The sequence below is a fragment of the Bubalus kerabau genome, chromosome 7 (genome assembly GCF_029407905.1).
Source record: "Bubalus kerabau isolate K-KA32 ecotype Philippines breed swamp buffalo chromosome 7, PCC_UOA_SB_1v2, whole genome shotgun sequence".
Lineage (NCBI taxonomy): Eukaryota > Metazoa > Chordata > Mammalia > Artiodactyla > Bovidae > Bubalus > Bubalus kerabau.
This window is the reverse complement of record NC_073630.1, coordinates 99747612-99773548: the sequence shown is the minus strand read 5'-3', so window position 1 is coordinate 99773548 and position 25937 is coordinate 99747612. Positions and strand designations below refer to the sequence as shown.

Here is a 25937-nt window from a genome sequence, read left to right as displayed (position 1 = left end):
TTCTTCTAATCCATGAACATGGAATGTGCTTCTACTTACTTATGGCTAATTACTTTTAGCAATGTTTTACAGTTTTCAGTGTAGTTTTTGTTTTTTTTTTTTACTTTCTTAAGTTAATGTCTGAGTATTTTATTCTTTGTGATGCTATTGTAAATGAAACTGTTTTCTTAGCTTCCTTTTCAGATTGTTTGATGTTAGCATATAGAAATGTGCTTTGAATCTTGTCTTTTTCTAAAATAATTTATTAGTTCAAGAGTTCTTTTAATGAAATCTTTAGGGATCTCTACATATAAGATATTATCTGTGAAAAGACAAAATTTTATTTCCTCTTTTCCAATATGGGTGCCTTTTATTTCTTATTATTGTTCTCAGTTGAATTTCCAGTACTGAACAAGAGTGGTGAGAGAGGGCAATCTTACTTTTTTGTTGTTATTAGAGGAAAAGCTTTCCATTTTTCACCTTGACTGTGATGTTCATATATGGGTTTTTCATATATGGATTTTAGCATGTTGATGCTGTTTCTATACATTCTTGGTTTGTTAAATCTTTTTATAATGAACGAATGTTGAATTTTGTCAAATGCTTTTTCTGCATTGACTGAAATAATCATGTAGCTTTTCCCCTCTTCATTCTGTTAATATGGTGTATTATATTAATTGATTTTCATATATTAAACTATCCTTGCATTTGATAGTCCCAGTTTTTCATGATGTATCATTCTTTTAATATGCTGCTGAATTCAGTTTGATGGGATTTTGTGAAGATTTTATCATCAGTGTCTATGATTACCCTTACTGAGATTTTTATTTCTTCATATGACTTCAAATTACTGGCTAGCATCTTTTCATTTTAACTTGCAGGATGCCTAAGCATTTCTTGCAGGCAGGTCTAGTGGTAATGAACTTCCTCAGCTTTGTTTATCTAGGAGTGTCTTAATTTTGCATTAGTGTTCATAATGTGGCTCCAAATGAATATCAAATGAGTCATGATATGACATATCAATGAAAGCTTCATGGAAATGAAAATAAAAGTGATTTTACTCCTGACATTTTATTATGAAACATGCAGAGAAGGTGAAAGAATTACACAGTGAACCCTCATATACTTGGTGCCTAGATCCTATAATTAACATTTTTGAAAGCGATTCTATTCAAATATTAATTCTATAACTTCTTAGCAGGGTAACCTTGGGCAAGTTACTTAACCTCTTTGAACTTCAGTTGCCTTATCTAGAAAAGGGGAATAATCATAGTACTTACTTTATGCATTACTGCAAGTTTAAATGTTATGATCTATGCATAATAGATCAGGCACAAAAGAGATATATGAAGTTAGTGAAAGCTATAGTAACTAATATTTGTTGAATAAATGAATGAATGAATAAACAAAGGCATAATAAATTTCCTGAGTCTTCTAAAGGAATTTTAATATCTATATTTCAGCTGCTAGATGTACAAAAGTGGTATATATATTTAAGAATAAGCATTAGGAAAAATATGAACACGGAAAGGGTTTTTTGAAATTTTTTAATAGCTGAAAAAATGTACATATATAAGCATTGTACCAGCCCAGGTGGCACAAATAATAAATACATTTATTATTTAAATTGTTCTGGTTACATGCAATGAAAGAAGGTGTCCAGTATATCCCTTGGATTTCTTTCATAAAAATAATAAAAGGGCAATATGAAGGAATTGTTACAGTTTCTGATTTATTAATATGTAGCAGCGACTGACTACTGGCTATACTGAGTTTCAATTGTCTGTTGGAGTGAAAGGAGAGGTATATGGGAAGCAGGAAATAGAAGGGCCTTGGAACAATCTTGCCAACACAAACTAAGACTAAGCCTCTTGCTCTCTCCAGGTTTCATTCTTATCCCTGTGGAGTCCAAGGGCATGTGTTTAGGGTTAGGGTAAGGGAGGAGGTGCTAAGTAGGTCCAGGTGGAATTTTTTAAGGCAAACTGGCTTTTCTCCAGCTTCAGGTTTTGCTCACATACTTTCTACAGCTGCATTGCTGCTTAAACCACAGCTGGTGTGTTCTCTCTTGTCCAAGAATGGTTTGGACTATTCCTAAGATTGATGTAAGTGATTTTAAAGACCATCAGACAGATGCACTTTGTTAATGAGAAAAAAATGAGAGAAAACCAAACGATTTCAACTTGCTAGAATCTCTAAATTTTAAAGATAGTACACAATTGCTTACTCATTTTTCTTACAGAAAATTACTGTACCATTGATGAATACTGAAATAAGATGAGCACAGGTTAGGCTGTACAATATTCTAGAAAGAGCGTTTTGTATTAGAGGTTTGAAGTTTAGTTTCCATGCTCTGTCTCTCTCATGTGGCCCTCGGTAATGTTATGATATCAATATATCTTTGGATTCAATAATTTTCTATTCTTATGCCCTCTCATAAAGCTTATCCAGTTCAAAAATATTGTAAGTAAATTGAATCTTAGGCTTTGGAAGACACACAGTTGCAAAAATCAGCTTTCCTTTATTTCTCCTGTCATGAATCCATATTAATTAAAAGTATTGAGTCTACTGAATATTTAAAATACCAAGCAGGCTCCTTAAAGATGTTAATTATTATATTTGAATATATTTTAAATATTTCTTTCATAACATGGTGAGTGTTACTACATATATTCCTATTGATTTATCACCAACTTAAATCATATTTTCTGAATTATTTAGAAAAATATTTCAAACTTGAATTCATAGAAGAAAAAAAAGGCCTTTGTTGTCAATTCCAAGAAACCCAGTTCTGAAAAGTTTTCAAATGTTAGTGAAGGCTTTTCAGGTTACTTGAAGGCACCTGCTTGATCAGACCTTCAACAAAGTATTTTCATTGGCAAATATGTAATTTATGAATAAATAAGGAGTTGGAGCCCGAGAAAGTGGAATAATAAGCTCCATGCCTTCCAGTCTTTGTGCAAACGCTTGCATGCAATTTCTACCAAACTTTTGCAAAACTAATTTCAGCAAGTCCAAGTGCTTGGGATACAAGGGGATGACTGCGCACAGAGGCCTTTTCACACACTGCTCTCCACAGTCAGCGGTGCTTTTCTGTTAGTTCTCTTGGCAGTTCAGCAGGCCCTCAGGAGGGTCCTTGGTAAACTTCTTTCAGGCGAGTGTGTGTGTGTGTGCGTGTGTGTGTACGGAGTCTGCGGATGGCTACCCATCCACCCCCTGGTCCAAACGCCCCCCCTTGGATGAACAATCCTGCACTGTGAGTGTTCTGCAGGTGTCTCTGGGTGTCAGCTGGCCTCTGTTTATTATTGGTGTGCTGTGTACAGGGGAGGCCTAGCGGGCCATCAGTAACAACTCTCGGTAAATGGGTCAAGGAAATGAAAATAAAGCCTGTGCAGCAGGGACGTTTAGGGCCTGGGGTTTTGCTGGCCAGCTCTGCCCGAGTTCCTCTTTAGGTGCTACTTTAAAATCGCTACTTGTTTGACTTGGACGAGACTTCACACGGCAAGGCCGTGTGAGATATGTGAGGGGGGGACTGGCTGCGAGCAGGTGTGCTGCGTTTCCAGTTTAGCTTTTACCAGAACAGATCCTCTGCTTGGTTCTGAGGCAGTTCTCTTCTTCAGGAGTTTGTTTGTGTACTTTGGTTTCCAAAAGTGAGGGAGGGGGGCTACTATTAAAGGAGCTGAGAACCGTTCACATGATTTTGAACTATTCTGTTTTTCAAATCTATTATTACTCACAGTTGAATAAAAAGAAATAAACATCTTTTAAAAATGGGAAATCCTTTCCTCCTCAACTTACATTTTCAGAGACCAAAAGAACAAGAATGGTGCCTCTTATCAAGGTTGCTTGGTGATGAATTTCTCAAATATACCTTCATACAACTGGGAAGGTTACTGGTTTCCTTACTAGGCTCACTCAAAGCATATCAGGTTTAATATCTTGAATGCAATATTCAAAAAACATTTTTCTGCTGAAGGAATTGCCCATTGTTAGAAATTACTTAGCATCCTTGTTTTATGATAATTCAGCTCTGTGATCATCTTGTCTATCTTTCCCCATAACTGAAAAAAAAAAAGTGTTAGTCGCTCAGTCGTGTCTGACTCTTTGCAATACCATAGACTGTAGCCTGCCTGGATCTTCTGTCCCTGGAGTTCTCCAAGTAAGAATACTGGAATGGGTAGCCCTTCCCCATAACTACCCTAATAATATTGTGGACACTATTTATTATATTTAAAGGGATGTGGTCAAGTGGGGCTCCCTCAGTGGTTCAGTGGTAAAGAATCTGCCTGCAATGAAGAAGACGCTGGTTCAATCTCTGGGTCAAAGGAGGAAACGGAAACCCACTCCAGTATTCTTGCCTGGAGAATTCCATGGACAGAGCCTGGCAGGCTACAGTCCATGTGGTTGCAAAGAGTCGGACATGACTAAGCGACTAACACTTACTTACTTATATCTTTATTATCTCCATGGTATTTATCTCTTGAACTGATTCTGTTCTCAGTAACCTCTAGCTTTGGTTCCTGAGGTCAGAGCTTTTGTGGTTTTCTTCTTGCATGCCCTGGGTCTGGAACAGCCCTTCCTACAGTAGAATTTCAATAAATATTTGTTCAGTGACTAAATGAATGCATCACTACCTGGTCCCTAGTCTACTTAGAAAGGGTGTGTGTGTGTGTGTCTAACTCTTTGCGACACCATGGACTGTAACCCACCAGGATCCTCTGTCCATGGGATTCTCCAGGCAAGAATACTGGAGTGGGTTGCCATTCCTTTCTCTAGAGGAACTTCCCAACCCAGGGCTCAAACCTGTGTCTTCTGCACTGCAGGTGGATTCTGTACTGTCTGAGCCACCAGGAAGGCCCAAGATATGCGAATAAATAGCCCTAATATTTGTGTATGCTAAGTCACTTCAGTCATGTCCAACTGTTTGAGACCTTATGGACAGCAGCCTGTAGGCTCTTCTGTCCACAGGATGCTCCAGGCAAGAATACTGGAGTGGGCTGCCATTTTCTCTTCCAGGGGATCTTCCCAACCCAGGGATGGAACCACGCCTCTTTTGTCTCCAGTATTGGCAGGCAGTTCTTTACCACTAGCTTTGGGAAGCCCAAATAACCCCAGTATATCACCATCAATCTTTGATGTTATGGTATAAGATGTTATAGTGATTGTATATTTGTTATATTTCTTATACTGTAAATTTACTAAGGTATAAATCCACATGCTATTAAATGAGTGTTTAGAAGTCAAGGAAATCATCATTTATTTCAAGCTTTATTATATTATTAGTATTTCTTCTGGCTACTCTGATACAGCCACTTTCATGTGTAATTCTCCTATCACTTCTAAAAATTTTGGAGGCAAAAAAAGAAATAAAGGAAAAATAGGGGAAAAAAAGGAAGGAAAGAAAGAAAGAAGGGAGGGCGGGAGGGACAGAAGAAGAAGAAAGGAAGATAGGAAGGGAGGAAGAAAGAAAATATATTTCCAAAAATTTTCAGCAGTTCTCAGGAAGTTTAGCTAGTTAGTCTTTGGATTGGGAAAACTCGTCAGGCTTTGACTGCCCATGAGAAGGGAGCCTTTTTAAAGGTCTCTAAAATAGTAGGAGCCTGGTGTTGACAACACACTGTTGTATTTGTTTTTGTCAGTTTTATATTAAGACTCTCACAGTACTTACTCAAGCTAAAAGCTGTTTTGGATTTTATGAGTTGGGATGTTTCCCGATGGATTTTTTCAGTTTAGGTAAATAGAAATGATTAAGGTCAGTGTTCATAGAGATCGTTCCTGTAGCCTGGAAATAAATACTTCTGTGGCTCTCTTACTTACTCTTGTTGAGACTGTAAGTTACAGCAATTTCCTCCTCTACACCAATTAGCTGTTTTTTTTTCTTTTTATTTATCTAGACATCAAGTTAATTTTGACCACTTCCCTGGATTTTCTGACCTGAAAGCTTGTTTCTTGTGGATTTGCTTGGCTCATTAGTACAGCTTTTGTGTGAAGCCATTCTCTTGATCATCTCCAAAATCTACCAGGTGACTTGATCTCTCCTTTTCAGCTAACACACTTTTAATACTCCTAACCATAAGTCTTAGGTCTCCTGCACTCCCTGATGAAGCTTGAATTTAGTCAGCGTTTTTGCACCTAGGCTGTTACAAAAACCTCCTGTGACTTCTGAAGTCCGCAGACAGTTCGTTTTCACTCTCTGAAATTCCTGTTGCCTACTTGAAGTCCTCATAAATCCTACACAGCTTCTTCTCCTAGTTGAAGACTGAATGCTCACATTATCATTTTCAACTTTCTGTTGCCATGCACAAAATCAATTTTATATACAATCACTTCCCAATATGCCCAAGTCAAAGAAAATCACATTAAGTTCTTGTATTGCAGGTATCCATCAAGTCGGCTTGGTCCCTGGTGGCTCAGAGGTTAAAGCATCTGCCTGCAATGCAGGAGACCTGGGTTCGATCCCTGGGTCGGGAAGATCCCCTGGAGAAGGAAATGGCAACTCACTCCAGTACTCTTGCCTGGAGAATCCCATGGATGGAGGAACCTGGAGGGCTACAGTCCACGGGATGGCAAAGAGTCAAACACGACTGAGCGACTTGACTTCACTTCACTTTGCTTATCAAGTCTGCTAAGCAACCATTTGTCCCACTATGAGTTACATGTATATAATTTCCAAACCTTATTTTTAACACTATGAAGTGAAAGTATTTTCCTTCCCCTCATGGGCCATTTCCTGTTGAGTTTACCTCCCCTTGAATGAGCTTCAGAGAAACCTATATGCAGGTCAGGAAGCAAAAATTAGAACTGGACATGGAACAACAGACTGGTTCCAAATAGGAAAAGGAGTACATTAAGGCTGTATATTGTCACTCTGCTTATTTAACTTATATGCAGAGTACATCATGAGAAACGCTGGGCTGGAAGAAGCACAAGCTGGAATCAAGATTGCCGGGAGAAATATCAAAAACCTCAGATATGTAGATGACACCACCCTTATGGCAGAAAGTGAAGAGGAACTCAAAACCTCTTGATGAAAGTGAAAGTGGAGAGTGAAAAAGTTGGCTTAAAGCTCAACATTCAGAAAATGAGATCATGGTATCCGGTCCTATCACTTCATGGGAAATAGATGGGGAAACAGTGGAAACAGTGTCAGACTTTATTTTTTGGGCTCCCAAATCACTGCAGATGGTGACTGCAGCCATGAAATTAAAAGACACCTACTCCTTGGAAGGAAAGTTGTGACCAACCTAGATAGCATATTCAAAAGCAGAGACATTACTTTGCCAACAAAGGTCCGTCTAGTCAAGGCTATGGTTTTTCCTGTGGTCATGTATGGATGTGAGAGTTGGACTGTGAAGAAAGCTGAGTGCTGAAGAATTGATGTTTTTGAACTGTGGTGTTGGAGAAGACTCTTGAGAGTCCCTTGGACTGCAAGGAGATCCAACCAGTCCATTCTAAAGGCGATCAGTCCTGGGTGTTCTTTGGAAGAAATGATGCTAAAGCTGAAACTCCAATACTTTGGCCACCTGATGTGAAAAGTTGACTCATTGGAAAAGACTCTGATGTTGTGAGGGATTGGGGGCAGGAGGAGAAGGGCATGACAGAGGATGAGATGGTTGGATGGCATCACCGACTCGATGGACATAACTTTGGGTGAACTCCAGGAGTAGGTGATGGACAGGGAGGCCTTGCGTGCTGCAATTCATGGGGTCACAAAGAGTCGGACACGACTGAGGGACTGAACTGAACTGAACTGAACTGAATATAAGATATTTCTTTCCTTTCTTTTTTAAAGAGATTTTTAATGAGTTTTATTTAATTCAGTTGAATCATACCATAATGACTTAACAAGAAAGAATATTAAAGTCTGGTTAAAAAGATAGCATTTCAAAGTAGGCAATATGAAGCCTGGGGGAGGAGGGGAAGCCGAGAAGGGTTGGTTCACCAGTCATCATTTGTCTGGACAGTATATAATCTTTTTTCATTTGGTGAAACAGGGTTTTATTGGGCCTCCTTGGTGACTCAGACAATAAAGAATCTGCCTGCAATGCAAGAAACCTGAGTTTGACCCATGAGTCAGGAATATCTCCTGGAGGAAGACATGGCAACCCCCTCCAGTATTATTGCCTGGAGAATCCCAGTGACAGAGGACCCTGGCAGACCCCAGTCCATGGGATGACAAAGAGTCAGACATGACAGGGACTAACATTTTCACTTTTTCACTAACAGGGAAATGATGACAAGAACATCACATTTTAATGTGAAATATTGTTTTGAATTCTTTGCATCAAAACTGTTACCAAGGCTCTCTGAATCTCTATTCTAATGCCTCTCTTTGATTTGCTTTTTCCAATTTCAGCAAATTATTATACATCTAGATTCTTTTTTTTTTTTTTTTTGGTGGGTGAAGGTGGCTTGATGCAACTTTTCCTTTTATATCCTTGAAAGAATGTAAGAGAATCTAATATATTAAACAGAAGAGTAGTGAAGCATTTACAGTTAAACTTTAATATTCTATTACCAGCTAAGATGTTGTCAGAGCAATGGAATCAAAGATATGAGACGTAAGTATTAACCCTTACAAAGTAATTTCGTATATGAAAAAGAAGTGTTTCAAAATACTGGTGAAAAAATTGTTTATTCAAAAAAAGCTATTGGAAAAAGTTGACAAACTAAGAAAAGTTTAAAAAATCACTTTCCAAGGTGACTCTAGTGGGAAAGAACCTGCCTCCCAATGCAGGAGACATAAGAGAAGTGCTGGATCCCTGGGTCAGGAAGATGCCCTGAAGGACGGCATAGCAGCCCACTCTAGTATTACTGCCTGGAGAATCCCAGGGACAGAGGAGCCTGGCAGGCTACAGTCCATAGAGTTAGACATGACTGAAGGGACTTAGCATGGATGCAAAAATTATTAAAATATAAAAGGGAAACTAAAGAAGCACTAGAAGAAAATAATAGATTCAGAAGAAAGTTGGGATGATGATGATGAACATACCAAGCATTCCACCAAAGCCATAAATTAAAAAAAAAAAGATTAATAAAAATTTTTTATAAAACCTTGATTTTAAAACACAAAATTAAGAGGCAAAGAAAAGCTGGGAACAAATATTTAGACCTATGTAAAAATTGCTTTTGAAGAAGAAATAATTCTAATTACATACTATGATATCAGGTATGTTCTAAATGTGAATCATTGATGGCCCTTTCTCTCATAAAGTTTTAAATCTAGTGAAATTAAACTTACTTTATTTTATTAACAAATATCTACATGGGTTAATATACAGGTAGAATCCATAATAAAATTTGTGAAGAAAAGTTGCATGATGGTATAAAAAAATAAGCCAATCCAATTTGTATTTTGCGGTCAAGAAGACCACATTAAGGTAGTTGGGTTTGTATATTATTAAGCAATTAATTTTAATTTATTCATATATCAGTACTTACAAATATATATTGTGAAAATGTTAGTCGATCAGTCGTGTATGACGTGACCCCATGGACTGTAGCCCACCAGGCTCCTCTGTCCATGGGATTCTCCAGGCAAGAATACTGGAGTGGGTAGCCATTCCCTTCTCCAGGGGATCTTCCTGAGCCAGGGATCGAAGCCAGGCATCCTGTATTGCAGGCAGATTGCTTACCATCTGAGCCACCAGGGAAGCCACTACAAAATACTTAACTGTGAATATTTACATGTAAATGATATTATTATAATTTACTTATCAGTCTGTATATTAATATATTATGTTTTATAGCCCATGTATTCTCACCCCCTGTGAATGAATTCACATTAATACAATTCATAAGAATTATATATATATATATAAACACATAAACTCCAGTTTATTAGTTTTACTGAGTATATATAACTGACATGAGGACAAAATATTTGTGTTCACTGACAGCTGAGAAAAAAATCTGCTTGTGAAAACAAATAAATACCAGAAAGTTTTTTGATTTGCATTGTGTCAGGGGAAAAAAAGTGATGGTACTAAAAGATAATTATTTTCAAACTGAAATAGTCCCATTATACCATTTTCTATATTTGAAGGATGCATTTTCCTTTACTGCTGAATGTACACTGATAACTTTTTCCTTATTTTTTCCATACTTAATGTAGATTCTACATTTTATTTTATCTTTCTTATAATTTACATATTGGCTCTAAATTTGGAAGAATCTTATTTACAACCATTCACAAATCATTCAGGTCAGTTCAGTTCAGTTCAGATGCTCAGTCATGTCCGACTCTTTGTGACCCCATGAATTGCAGCACGCCAGGCCTCCCTGTCCATCACCAACTCCCGGAGTTCACCCAAACTCACGTCCATCGAGTCAGTGATGCCATCCAGCCATCTCATCCTCTGTCGTCCCCTTCTCCTCCTGCCCCCAATCCCTCACAACATCAGAGTCTTTTCCAATGAGTCAACTCTTCGCATGAGGTGGCCAAAGTATTGGAGTTTCAGCTTTAGCATCATTCCTTCCAAAGAAATCCCAGGGCTGATCTCCTTCAGAATGGACTGGTTGGATCTCCTTGCAGTCCAAGGGACTCTCAAGAGTCTTCTCCAACAACACAATTCAAAAGCATCAATTCTTCGGTGCTCAGCTTTCTTCACAGTCCAACTCTCACATCCATACATGACCACAGGAAAAACCATAGCCTTGACTAGACGAACCTTTGTTGGCAAAGTAATGTCTCTACTTTTCAATATGCTATCTAGGTCGGTCACAACTTTCCTTCCAAGGAGTAAGCGTCTTTTAATTTCATGGCTGCAATCACCATCTGCAGTGATTTTGAAGCCCCAAAACTGAAGTCTGACACTGTTTCCACTGTTTCCCCATCTATGTCCCATGAAGTGATGGGACCAGATGCCATGATCTTCGTTTTCTGAATGTTGAGCTTTAAGCCAACTTTTTCACTCTCCTCTTTCACTTTCACCAAGAGGCTTGTGAGTTCCTCTTCACTTTCTGCCATAAGGGTGGTGTCATCTGCATATCTGAGGTTATTGATATTTCTCCCGGAAATCTTGATTCCAGCTTGTGCTTCTTCCAGCCCAGTGTTTCTCATGATGTACTCTGCATATAAGTTAAATAAGCAGGGTGACAATATACAGCCTTGACGTACTCTTTTTCCTATTTGAAACCAGTCTATTGTTCCATGTCCAGTTCTAACTGTTGCTTCCTGACCTGCATATAGGTTTCTCAAGAGGCAGGGCAGGTGGTCTGGTATCCCCATCTCTTTCAGAATTTTCCACAGTTTCTTGTGATCCACACAGTCAAAGGCTTTGGAATAGTCAGTAAAGCAGAAATAGATGTTTTTCTGGAACTCTCTTGCTTTTTCGATGATCCAGTGGATGTTGGCAATTTGATCTCTGGTTCCGCTACCTTTTCTAAAACCAGCATGAACATCTGGAAGTTCACGGTTCACATATTGTTGAAGCCTGGCTTGGAGAATTTTGAGCATTACTTTACTAGCATGTGAAATGAGTGCAATTGTGCGGTAGTTTGAGCATTCTTTGGCATTGCCTTTCTTTAGGATTGGAATGACCTTTTCCAGTCCTGTGGCCACTGCTATGTTTTCCAAATTTGCTGGCATATTGAGTGCAGCACTTTCACAGCATCATCTTTCAGGATTTGAAATAGCTTGAGCTATCACCTCCACTAGCTTTGTTCATAGTGATGCTTTCTAAGGCCCACTTGACTTCACATTCCAGGATGTCTGTCTCTAGGTGAGTGATCACACCATGGTGATTATCTTGGTCGTGAAGATCTTTTCTGTACAAGAAGTTCTTCTGTGTATTCTTGCCACCTCTTCTTAATATCTTCTGCTTCTGTTAGGTCCATACCATTTCTGTCCTTTATCGAGCCCATCTTTGCATGAAATGTTCCTTTGGTGTCTCTGATTTTCTTGAAGAGATCTCTAGTTTTCCCCATTCTGTTTTTTCCCTCTATTTCTTTGCATTGATCGCTGACGAAGGCCTTCTTATCCCTCCTTGCTATTCTTTGGAACTCTGCATTCAGATGCTTGTATCTTTCCTTTCTCCTTTGCTTTTCACTTCTCTTCTTTTCACAGCTATTTTGTAAGGCCTCCACAGACAGCCATGTTGCTTTTTTGCATATCTTTTCCATGGGGATGCTCTTGATCCCTGTCTCCTGTACAATGTCACAAACCTGCGTCCAAAGTTCATCAGGCACTCTATCTATCAGATCTAGGCCCTTAAATCTATATCTCACTTCTACTGTATAATCATAAGGAATTTGATTTAAGTCATACCTGAATGGTCTAGTGGTTTTCCCTACTTTCTTCAATTTAAGTCTGAATTTGGCAATAAGGAGTTCATGATCTGAGCCACAGTCAGCTCCTGGTCTTGTTTTTGCTGACTGTATACAGCTTCTCCATCTTTGGCTGCAAAGAATATAATCAATCTGATTTCAGTGTTGACCATCTGATGGTGATTTTTTGCATGTGTTTTCTATGAATCATTATCCTAAATAAAGTGTATTTTTAAAAAATCTTATTCTGTAATTCTGACATACCCTACCAATTCATTGACTTTATAGGTGGTTTTGTAGAAACTGTCAGATAGGAGTTTTGTGATTATGTATGTATGTATGTATAATGATTTATTTAATACAAAATGTTTTTCATCGATAGAATTATTTTTTGATAGTAGGAAAATATTTCTTACTTTTAATGTTACAAATATTAAACAACTATTTCATTGGTGAAAAATATTCACTGCAGTTTTCCATCCCCACTCCCAATTCAATTCCTATTCAGAGTGAAACATTGTTAAAAATTTGATGAGAAGAGAGGAAGGGATAAATTGGGAGATTTGGATTGACATATACACAGTACTATATAAAAATAAATAACTAATAAGGACCTACTGTACAGCAAAGGGGACTCTACTCAATACTCTGTGATGGCCTATCTGTGAAAAGTATCTAAAAAGAGTGGATATATGTATATGTGTAACTGATTCAAGTTGCTGTACACCTGACATCGACTCAACATTGTAAATCAACTGTACTCCAACAAAAACTTTTTAAAAATTGATGTATACCATTGATGCTTTTGAACTGTGATGGTGGAGAAGACTCTTGAGCGTCCCTTGGACTGCAAGATCAACCCAGTCAATCCTAAAGGAAATCAACCCTGAATTTAATTGGAAGGGCTGATACTGAAGCTTTCAATACTGTGGCCACCTGATCAGAACTGAATCATTAGAAAAGACCCTGATGCTGGGAAAGATTGAAGGCAGGAGGAAAAGGGGATGACAGAGGATGAGATAGTTGGATGGCATCACCAACTCGATGGACATAAGTTTCAGCAAGTTCCAGCAGATGGTAAAGGACAGGGAAGCCTGGCATGCTGCAGTCCATGGGGTCACAAAGAGTAGGACACGACTGAGCAACTGAATGACAACATTCTAACCCTTTACCTATGCATTCACATTTAAACATATGTACTGTAAACAATGTTCAAACATAATTGTGATCATGATTAACACACTGCTTTGCTACATGTTATATTTTATTGTTATGATTGACTTGGAGAGACTTTTAGGGCTCCACAGTGTGCTTATAACAAATTGATCGATACAGTACCTATTTTAATAGATGTGTTACTAATTAATGTTTATTTTGATTAGCAATTTTTACTACCTTATTTTTCCTGTCATCTTATTAATTTTTAAACAAATACCTCATCATTCAATATCTGTTTATTTTGACGTCTTCCTCTTTTTTGAGTTTATTCAGGTTTATTATTTCAATCTTCTTATACATTAATTATAATTAAAACAGAAAGGGTCTGTAGTTATTGACTTCTTGAGACCTGACTCTGAAAAATATTTTCAATATAAGGAATTTCTTTTATTCTTTGTTCTGTGAGCAAAGTCCCCCACAGAACCCGAGAGGGAAAGGAGTTTGAGAAATACAGAATTCCTAGTCTCTAGCACGCAATAGGGTATGTAACAAAGGTGTTAGAGTGGAGAAGAAACCTGACACATTTGACACATCATAGTTTATTTCTTCTCCTGCATCTTCTTAGTCCTATCCTTCTAGAACTCCTATTAGACAAGTAGTGGAAATCATAACTATACCTTTTGTGCTTTGGTTTTTCTTTCATATTTTCTACCTCTAGGTCTTCTGGTGTTAAATTTTAGAGACGACTTTAGTTTGATCTTCCAACTCATTAATTCAATCTTCAAAATGTATCTATTTTGTGCTTCAACTCATATATATCAAGCTGTATTATTTAGATGATCACATATATCAATCAGGGTTTCAATCAATCTGGCTAGATAAGGTAAAAAATTCTTAGTAGATTAAATTAGATGTTTACAAAATCATTTGAAGATCAGGAGGAGCAGTCTGTAATTGGGAAGTGCTGGAACAACTTCCAGAACATAATGGAACTGGCCAGCCTGGGGGCTGCTGCTTCTGCTCCTGTGAGGAATCTGCCACCACGAGTGCTGGCTCCATAACTAAGTGCCTCAGCCCCAGCCCAGGGATAAAGTACCATTTCATCACACCTCTGCTTGCTACAGGACCCTGCAGCCGCAGCCCCGACAGGTAGCAGTACACGTGATGTCACGTGAAGTAAAGAGATGTCACACGCTGCTTCTGGGGGCCCCCGAAGCCAGAGGATAGACACTTGGAACTTGGCAAGAGCTGCCTCAGAAAAGCCAGATGCCTCCCTGACTGTACTTGCCAGCAGACACAATAAGACCAACTCAAGTGTGGCCTCCACCTCGGCATGTTCTCCTCTGCCCTCCAAACCTCACACACAACATTCGCCTTTTAAGAAGTGAGCAAAGAGTCCCCCACAGAACACGAGAGGGAAAGGAGTTTGAGAAAGACAGACTTCCTAGTCTCTAGCACACACTAGGGTATGGTACAAAGGGGTTAGAACAGAGTTGGGAGGAAACCTGGCACATTTGACACTTAATAGTTTTGCTTTTGGAGCTTCCCTGGTAGGCCCAGATGGTAAAGAATCTGTCTGCAATGCGGGAGACCGAGTTAGACCCCTGGGTCAGAAAGATTCCCTGGAGAAGTGAACAGCAACCCACTCCAGTATTTTTAATTTCGGGCTTCCCAGGTGGCTCTAATGGTAAAGAATACGCTTGCCAATGCAGGAAATGCATGAGACGAGAGTTCAATCCTTGGGTCAGGAAGGTCCCCTGGAGTAGGAAATGGCAACCCACTTCAGTATTCTTGCCCAGAAAATTCCATGGACAGAGGAGCTTGGTAGGCTACAGTCCGTAGGGCAGCAAAGAGTTGGACATGACTGAGCACACACACATTTTTAATTTTATGAGGGTTTATTTCTCTTTCTTAGTAGCTTAATTTTATTTTATAGATGCAATATCTTCTCAACTCTAAGTACATTAAATGCCAATTTTAAAGTTTGGTTTTCATCAAATGTTTGGCAAGTTTGGTTTATTTGTTCATATTTGTATTTGATCATTCCAATTTGCCTTTGGGCAAGATAGGTGCTGATTGCATAGACGAACTTGCTTCTGACTTGAGTAGTTGCATAGGCGAACTATTTCTTACATGTGTTTGTGTGTGCATGTGCACAGAATATGTATAATTTGAGATATATGAGTGGCATGTTTTTAGATTCTATATGTCTTGGAGCACTATCCTGATACCTAGGTCAGAATTTTCAATGCAGACTTTATCCTAGGAGCAAATCTTAGTCCTTATTTTTTTTTTTTTTTTTTCCTCCCTTAACTGTCTTTATGGCTTTGCCCTGCTTATTTTTCTAGTGTCAGTATTCACTAGGGACTTCCTCTCAGCCAAACTCTTTAATTTGTTAAAAAGAAAGTGAAGATTTTTTAACATTCGTTTAACATGAATAGTTGAAAGGAAAAAGAACTAATTTTTGCTAAATACTCCAAGGAAGTATTTTAAATCACGTTTATAGAGCTTAAACTATTTGGAGACATTAACATGACTCCCAAATTACAAAGAATCTTAGAAAAAAAATCATATGGACACAAAACTCACTGGGGAGTTAATTTCTTGCATACTTTTCAATGGAATGTATGTTCTGGTTCAAATATTCCCCCTTCGTTGAAATTATCTAAAGGCCTTCAAAATACATTATAAACATGAAAAAAAAAAATGTCTCTCTATGGGTTTACTAATGACATGATGACACTCATGTCCATCTGGGTTTGATACCAAATGCCAACATCAAGTACACTTCCAGAACATAAAATAGGCACGTGCTTTTAACAAGTTTGGGGGTTGCTGAGGAACACGTGTGGATGTCTCAACAACATTTTAAAAGGAAAAAAAACATCATTAGCTCACTTGTTTAAGAGAAGTGATGAAGTGTAATTGAATTCAACTTGTTCAAACACACGTTACCAAGCTTTGGGCAGCAGAAGTCTGCTTCTAAGAGTTCTGGGATAGAGAAATGATAGAAGACAGAAAAAGAAAAATTATTTTGCTGAACAAAACTTTCCAGTTCTTTGGAGAGCTGGCTAACTAACATATAAGCAGTCACAGCAGACTGGAATGTGTAAAACAAGGGACCCTGACTTTTAAAAATATAATTAATTAAGAAAGAGAAAATAAACAAGATCAAATGCAGTCTATTCTTACTTAGCAATAACAATAATTTCAGACAAATGGGGTAAATTGATTTTATAATAAGTTGAGGATTTTTCAAATAGTCCTTCAAATTTTCCTTTTTATTCTGGGTAAGAAATTATACCAAATTTTTGGCTACATCAAGTTTGGCTTCATATCTATGTTTATACTTCAGACAGTGATTTTTGTCAGAGTGATGATGTTATTTTAATTTGTTCATTTGTTAGTCTTATAAACCCATTATTCCTACTCCACATGTCCCCTCCCTACTCAATAGATGTTTAAATGAACTCCAGTTTTCTACACTTCTGAATTCTATGTCAATAAAATCAAAGTCTTGATTCATATAAATTCTGTCTCATTTGGTACAGATTTAATTGATAAGCCATTTATATGTTTTATTGACAAATCCAGAAGATTTATTGTTTGAAAAAGACACCTACTTCCAAAAAATGTATTGGGATTAAAAAAAGATGTCCTTCCTGTAAACACAGATAGAGAACTACTTTGGCCATGTCTTGCTATCCTATACACAATGCTCTTTGATTTAAAAAAAAAAAAAAAAGAATCCTTTGAAGAGTTTAATATAGTTTTAAGAGTAAACCTCTAAACTCCAGAAAAATTCCTTTGTTCATGGAAACCTGCCTTTCATAAATCTAGCTGTTGAGTCACAGAAAATTGCTTCTCAGTTTATGATGTCAAAGACTCAATATAATGATTTTTGTCATCTATTTAATGACAATCTAACTTTGGAAATATAAACTTTTTTCACTTGTGTTAAGTGGAATTTCATCATGTATATTTTCACATGGATATCAACATTTGTGCATACAGGTTAAGTAAACATTTATATAGATCCTATTTAATATGTGATGATAGGTTTTTGCATTTGTCTTGTATAATGAAGTGTTAAGATTAAAATATTTTAAAATTTTATTTTTTTATTTTATTTTATTTTTTAACTTTACAATATTGTATTGGTTTTGTCATATATCAACATGAATCTGCCACAGGTATACACGTGTTTCTTAAAACAACAGTTTTCTCCTCTAATTTAATATATTCTGAAAGTTAAGAGAACAATAGAATAGAAAATAACACTTCACATGGATTGTCAGTAATCTCTTAAAGAAATGTCTGCCGACTTTAATGAGTAGCTTATAAATAAACAAATTAGTGATACTGTTAGACCCAAATGTGAAATATGAAACCAATATACATTGTAATGATTAGTGTAGAAGTCACAACCATATTGTACTCAGTCTTTAAAATAAGCTGATCTGAAAGTTATTTATGTAAATAATGATTGACCAAAGTGATTCCTCCATAGCCATTCCAATACAAGGTGAATGCTTCCTCTATTTGAAAATAATGGACTAACTATTTCTGCTAATTTGACCATATTGGTTCTTTGCACTGGATTGCAAGACCCAGATCAGATTGGAAGGCTCTAAAGGGGTATCAGGCTCTTTGTAGGGCCATGAAAATAGTAGGTGACTCAGTAAATTGAAATTGAAAGTGTTAGTCACTCAACTGTGTCCTTCTCTTGCAACTTCATGGACTGTAGCCCACCAGACTCCTCTGTCCATGGAATTCTGCCAGCAAGATTACTGGAGTGGATTGTCATTTTCTTCTCCAGGTGGTCTTCCCAACCTAGGGATCAAATCTGGGTCTCCCACATTGCAGGTGGATGCTTTACCATCTGAGTCACCAGTGGAAGAAATGGAAGCTACTTTTCATGACAAATTTTAGTGCTTCCACCACTTTTAGAGCCTCCTTCTTCAGTTTAAGTGCCATCTCATCTGAGACACTTTCCTTGCTCAATTCCAAAGGAGGTGACTCTTTTCTGTAATATATAATCTCTCAACATACAAATTTCTATCAAAACATTTGTCACCAGTACCTTAATAGTGTCAATACATCCAACCACAAGAGGAAATCTTGTGGGATGTAGGGAATATGTGTGCAGAGAAGCTTATGGTACCTAACAGATGGTCAATAAATGTTGAAGCAAAAAAAAAAAAAAAAAAAAACCAAGGCAATCAGAAAACAGTTCCTTCCAGCTATGACTCAGTGGTTGACTCATCTTACTGGGTACATGATAGACACATATTAGTCACTATTTTTACAAGCTTAATTTTTGGAAATTTGGAATGTATAAATATATATACATATTTTTTTAATTTTATTTTATTTTTAAACTTTACAATATTGTATTGGTTTTGCCAAATATTACTGACTCATTAAAAAGAGACTTTATCTCCCACTGTTGAAACTATGTGGCTGCTATTGTAATCCCCTTTGATATAACCTTTTTGTTTTTCAGCCACTTTATATATTGCATTTTCATGGATTTATTACTTCCTATGTGTGTGTGTGCATGCAAGTTGCTTCAGTTGTGTCTGACTCTGTGTGACCCTATGGATCATAGTCCTCCTAGCTCCTCTGTCCAAGGAATTCTCTAGGCAAGCATCCTTGAGTGGGTTGTCATGCCCTCTTCCAGGGGATCTTCCATGACTCAGGGATCGAATCCAGGGTCTCTTAAATTCTCAGGTGGGTTCTTTACTGCTAGCATGACCTGCAAAGCTCATTACCTCCCATGATCCTGCCTTGTTCTAAGCTTTCTTTTTTAAGCTTTGTTTTTTTTTTTTTTTATGATTCCCTTTTTACCAAATTTCTGCCTTTGTGTTTTGTTCTGCTTTTACACCTACTCTCCTTTATATCAATTTTCTGGCTCTGGGTCTTCAGTTTACGCCAAAATTAACTTCTCACGTCTCAAGTGCCAAATGCCCTATCTTCAATGTTAGTAGCCATTTATATCCAGCTCTCCAGTAATACAGCATGTCAACTCACTGCCTTTTCAACTATCCCAGTATTGACAGATCACTTCTCTTAATGACCACAGATTTATGAGTCAGCCAGCTATGGCAAAGGGGATAGTCTGTAGCTGCAAAACTAACCAGGCCATAAGGAGATCAAACCCATGGCGTTAGTCATGGTCTTGGAAGAAATAAATATCAACAAGTTGGTGAAACAGTCACTAACACATCCGTCACTTTAACTTATACAGCAAATTTGGATTACATGTTTCCAAGCATGCGAACATTTTCATTTAAAGAATTTACATGAGAAACAAATTATTATCATAGCTGAACACAATATATATATAATTAAGTCATATGTTAAAGAATAGCTTCACTATGACAGCAATATAATTATATGTAATTACTATATTTGTTTGGGGGAATATATCCTATTTTTTCAATTGATGTTAGATACAGATGTTTCTGGCTATTTAGGTGACATGTCTCACTGAAAAGGTATTTAAATATACAATTTGCATATTTTAAATATGTAATTTGTTGTTATTATCATTCAGTCGCTCAGTTGTGTCCCGCTGTTTGAGACCCCATGGACTGCAGCATGCCAGGCTCCCCTGTCCTTCACTATCTCCCAGAGTTTGCTCAATGGACTCTTGTCCACTGAGTCAGTGATGCCATCCAACCATCTCATCCTCTGTCACCCCCTTCTCTTCCGGCTGTCAATCTTTTCCAGCATCAGCCTCTTTTCTAATGAGTCAGCACTTTGTATCAGGTGGCTAACATACTGGAGTTTCAGCTTCAGCATCAGTCCTTCCAATGAATATCCAGGGTTGATTTCCTTTAGGATTGACTGGTTAGATTTCCTTGCAGTCCAAGGAAGTTTCAGGAGTCTAAAAATATCTTGACATTTAAATGAATTGTTTTTATGGCAGATTTTTCAATAAATTTACAGAATCTTATTATTCATAACATTCAGAGGTGATTTGGACTAATTAATATTTATCACATCCTACAGTGTTAAAGCCTTTGACTGTATGGATCACAAGAAACTGTGGAAAATTCTGAAAGAGATGGGAATACCAGACCACCTGACCTGCCTCTTGAGAAACCTATATGCAGGTCAGGAAGCAACAGTTAGAACTGGACATGGAACAACAGACTGGTTTCAAATAGGAAAAGGAGTACATCAAGGCTGTATATTGTCACTCTGCTTATTTAACTTATATGCAGAGTACATCATGAGAAATGCAGGGCTGGAAGAAGCACAAGCTGGAATCAAGATTGCTGGGAGAAATATCAATAACCTCAGATATGCAGATGACACCACCCTTATGGCAGAAAGTGAAGAGGAACTAAAAAGCCTCTTGATGAAAGTGAAAGAGGAGAGTAAAAAGGTTGGCTTAAAGCTCTTAAGCCTGGATGAGATGGCTGGATGGCATCAGCGACTCAATGGATGTAAGTCTGAGTGAACTCCAGGAGTTGGTGATGGACAGGGAGGCCTGGCGTGCTGTGATTCATGGGGTCGCAAAGAGTCAGACACGACTGAGTGACTGAACTGTACTGCACAGTGTTAAAATTGTTCTCAGTGGTATAAAAATGTGTGGGAATCAGATTTCAACCTTACAAAGTTTACAGTCCTTCTGTGGAACCAAGGCATATACACGGGCAAAGGCAAAAAGAGAAGACAAGATATGAATTTTGGGGGGATACCATTCAACCTGCTAGAGATGGCTAACTAGTGCTCACAGAGGTAAAGGACTCTGATTAAATTTTTTCAAGGACTTGGTAAGTCACAAGTGAGTTACTAGACAATGAGATCTGTCTAAAAACTGGGCAAGTTCAAAAAATAATTTGGACATGGATTGTCAGATAATATACTTCTAGAGGAAAGATTAGCCAGATGATCCCTGGTGTGTATGCTCCAATAAACAACAACAGCAATAAAACAGCTCTGAATTTATGAGTGCTAAGAGGAGAGTGAAAAAGTTGGCTTAAAGCCTAACTTTCAGAAAATAAAGATCATGGCATCTGGTCCCATCACTTCATGAGAAATAGATGGGGAAACAGTGGAAACAGTGTCCTACTTTATTTTTTGGGGCTCCAAAATCACTGCAGATGGTGACTGCAGCCATGAAATTAAAAGACGCTTACTCCTTGGAAGAAAAGTTATGACCAACCTAGATAGCATATTGAAAAGTAGAGACATTATTTTGCCAACAAAGGGCCGTCTAGTCAAGGCTATGGTTTTTCCTGTGGTCATGTATGGATGTGAGAGTTGGACTGTGAAGAAAGCTGAGCACCGAAGAATTGATGCTTTTGAACTGTGGTGTTGGAGAAGACTCTTGAGAGTCCCTTGGACTGCAAGAAGATCCAACCAGTCCATTCTGAAGGAGATCAGCCCTGGGTGTTCTTTGGAAGGAATGATGCTAAAGCTGAAACTCCAGTACTTTGGCCACCTCATGCGAAGAGTTGACTCATTGGAAAAGACTCTGATGCTGGGAGGGATTGGGGGCAGGAGGAGAAGGGGACAACAGAGGATGAGATGGCTGGATGGCATCACTGACTAGGTGGACGTGAGTCTGAGTGAACTCTGGGAGATGGTGATGGACAGGGAGGCCTGGACTGCTGTGATTCATGGGGTCACAAAGAGTCGGACACAACTGAGCAACTGAACTGACTGAACTATATGCCAGGCAGTCTATAAGTGTTTGACATGTTCATTAGTATTTGAAAATTTCACCAAGACCCTAAAATGTGGATGAAATTATTAGAGCCACTTAGATGAAGATATTGCAGCTCAAACTTGTTACACCACTGGCCTTCAGTCATACAACTGGTGAGTAATGTGACTGGACTTGAAACCTGGACAATCTAAATTCACTAGGCCATGTGCATTTCCAAATACCATACTGATGTTAGGAAGGGATACACCAAGAAGAGGAGTTTAGGGACAGCTTTGGAAATTTGTTAAAGCCAGGTATGGGAATCTGGTCTCTAATCTGTAAGGAATGTGGTCACTGAAGTTTTATAGAGGGTGTGTTACATGATAGAAACAGGGAAATGGGAACATTGCACCAATGGGTAGTGTCCAGAAAACACTGAAGAATGAGGGGTATTTTTTTTTTGATTGAAGTATAATTGTTTTACAATATGTTAGTTTCTATTGTACAATAAAGTGAATCAGCTATATGTGTATATATGTATATATATATATATATATATATATTCAGTTCAGTTGCTCAGTCGTGTCCAACTCTTTGTTACCCCATGAACCGTAGCATGCCAGGCCTCCCTGTCCATCACCAACTCCTGGAGTCCATCCAAACCCATGTCCATCGAGTTGGTGATGCCATCCAACCATCTCATCCTCTGTCGTCCCCTTCTCCTGCCTTCAGTCTTTCTCAGCATCAGGGTCTTTTCCAGTGAGTCAGTTCTTCGCATCAGGTGGCCAAAGTATTGGAGTTTCAGCTTGAGCTTCAGCCCTTCCATTGAATGTGCAAGACTGATCCCCTCCCTCTTGAGCCTCGCTCTCACAGGCATCACAGGGCTCTGAGATGAGCTCCCTGCACTATGTATTATAGCAGGTTCCTACTAGCTATCTATGTTACACATGGTAGTGAATACATGTCAATCCCAATCTTCCAATTTCTCCCACCCTTCCCTTTCCCCGCTGGGCCCACATGTCTGTTCTCTATGCCTGTCTGTATCTCTGTTCCTGTCCTGCAAATAGATTCATCTGTACCATTTTTCTAGATTCCACATATATGTTAATATATGATATTTGTTTTTCTCTTTCTTACTTATGAGGATCTTGTTGCAATCTGCTAAGAAGACATTTGCATGAAGAATCTTTGCAGTCAATAATATCTTTGCAGTCAAGAATCGATAACTTCCTAAACCAGGACGGGGGTAATTATGATTCATTTCAAACATACTCTTGGAGGGAATCATCCTGGCTGTGCAGAGATCCCTCTTTCCCTTCTCTCTTTCTCTTTCATAGAACATAAAGAGTCTCTGTATGCAGTTAAGAAAAAGTATGAAACATTATCATCGAGCAATGGCATGGTTTACTCTGTGGACAATTTTACTTCCTTAAAAGTTGTACTTTTTGTCACCTAGATGGAAACAACGCGGTCCTCCCATTCCCACCCAAAGGATTTAGCTGTAATACACTATCAACAAAATCATGAGTGATCCCTTCCCATGTAATTACAGGGTGTGCCAAGGTACAGATGTCTTGGTGCAATGCAAGGGTAGCCTGCAATTAGCCAGAAGAATTCTGCAGCAAATGTGGTTAGAGGCAAAAGGTTTACTCTAAATTTGACAGCTTGAGCTATAGTTAAAAATAGTTTGTTGGGTTATTTTATTTTTTTCTTTTGGTCTTTGTCAGGACATTTTTGCTTCATCTGAGCATTTTCTGCAATATAGTGAGTGTTACAGCCATGGATGCCATATGTAAAAGCTGTTTTTGCTTTGGATTGGTTCCCCCCACCCCCCACTCAAAATGGTCTGAATAATCCATTATGAAAATATCTCTGCATTTTCCCTGCATCTGGAAGGTATGCGTATGAATTTATAATGCTTATGTGAGGCATAAGTCAGTGGCTAATCCATCTGATTGTAAATCATGGGACTATGTACCATGACCACATTAAAACTTAACCACAAATAAAAAGGGAGAATAAGTTCTAACCTATAATTGTGGCTCTTAGAATCAAGACTCTTGCAAGCCTCTAGTCCTAAATGTGTCACATGTAAGAGATGCTTATCATATAAGTTAATGTCTAACATGTGCAACGCATGAAGTGGCAGGTTAGCAGCATTTGAGATGCTTATTTTATGGAAAGACAGGAAAGGATCACTACATACTCAATGCAAAAGCATTAGAGCTGACTGCGTAACGTATACTGAAATCAAAGATCTTTACTTCACAAAACTCAATAAATTTCCTGCATGTCAGAATCAGCAATGTATTTTAGAACACTGTGGAGTATACATTTGAATTCAATATTAAGTTGAACTTCTTTTTTTTCATGAGATTCAGGTGCTTTTCTGTAGGAAAATAATTTAAAATACAGGCTGACAAACATATCCCCATGTTTGGTATTTCAGGTTAAACTAATGCTTCCACCGTTAGGCATGCAAATGCCTTCACAAAGGTCATCCAGGGTAGCAGCATATGAGGATCTATGAGCGCCAAATTCCTTCTTCAGATAGAATTCTGCTTGGTAACCAATGAATATGGTATTGTCATAATGGTGAACATATGGATCTTAGGAAATTTTAATGGCCAAATGAATTGGTTCGACTCAATACTTCAGCGTTTCAGTATCAAAATGAAAATACTGGAATGCAGTCTTACGAACTTTTCAATATTTACATACAGAAGCCTTTAATAGATGCATACAATTTTTAAGTTCCATGTTATGGAACAAAGCGCCAATTTCCCCCTTTGTTTTCTTTGCTCCTGACTGACAGTGTTTAAATTCCTTGCAGTCCACAGGCAGTTTCTCTTCCTGGGTTTTCGTTTTTGACATCTGCATGAAAATTTTTGAAATAGGGAAATTCCTACCAATGAGGTTCCCCCTACCTACATCCCATCCTCAACCCTGACTTTTAATTGTGATGCAGTGAAATGGGTTATATTTTCATTTTAATCCAAGATGTATCATTACTGAACTGAGGCTCCCCGGTATGAAAGCTTTGAAACATCTGAAAAAAATCTCATTAGTGAATTCCTTAGTATTTTCACATTATATTTGATTCAGTATCTTACTGCCATAGGAAAGTTCTTCAAGGACATTTTCACAACTCCGGACCCTAGTACAGGGTCTGCTACAAAGTAAATGTTCAATAAATACCTAATAGACTGAAGTTAAGTGACATGGTTTTAGAAAGCAAGCAAAGAGTCTTTTTCTGATAATGTAAACAGAGGCATAAGATGAAGAATTATGAATTAATTTCTTTAACAGGACTTGATGCTAAATAATATCATTGGCAGTGTGCTAACCAATGACTGTGTGCTAATGACTGACACACAGAATGCATTCAATAAATAGTCATTTTCAATCATTAAATCAATCAGCATGATTTGACTTGCCTCATTTTTAAGAATATACAGAGAGAAGTGAGTGCACAACCTCCTGGAGTTGCTATTTGGTATTTTACTGTTCTGGCATTTAAGACTTCCTTCTTATAGCTGATTGATTATTATTTTACATGTTATTAATTACTACAATTCTCCCCAAGAATGTTATGGAATTCTTGAGTGCAGAGATTATTATATTTGTCTGTATTCTCAGAGCTTTTAGCACATTACTATCCACTGAATAGGCATTCAAAGATTATTTCTTAAAGGTAATTCTGCTTTACTTTAAAATCATTTATTTTATGAATTAAAGATATGTAGTCCTTGCTTTCACGAAGCATTATAATTCAGTGGAAAGACCTTATTTATATCACTTTTCCTCTGAAGGTTTGTGGTTTTTTTCTTTTTTAAAGTGTGTGGTGACCAAAATTGCACTCTGGTAAGAG

At 37.8% G+C, this 25937-nt stretch overlaps 1 protein-coding gene and 1 long non-coding RNA gene across 2 annotated transcripts in view; one reads left to right on the top strand and one right to left on the bottom strand.

The window, feature by feature from the left end:
* Positions 1-25937, bottom strand: part of CFAP299 (cilia and flagella associated protein 299) — a 696770-nt gene that overhangs the window by 154352 nt on the left and 516481 nt on the right. The gene's annotated exons all lie outside the window — the stretch shown is intronic.
* On the top strand, positions 5895-6650 carry LOC129658037 (uncharacterized). The gene is made up of 2 exons (XR_008717237.1): positions 5895-5999; positions 6355-6650. It is a non-coding gene; the product is annotated as an uncharacterized LOC129658037 (long non-coding RNA).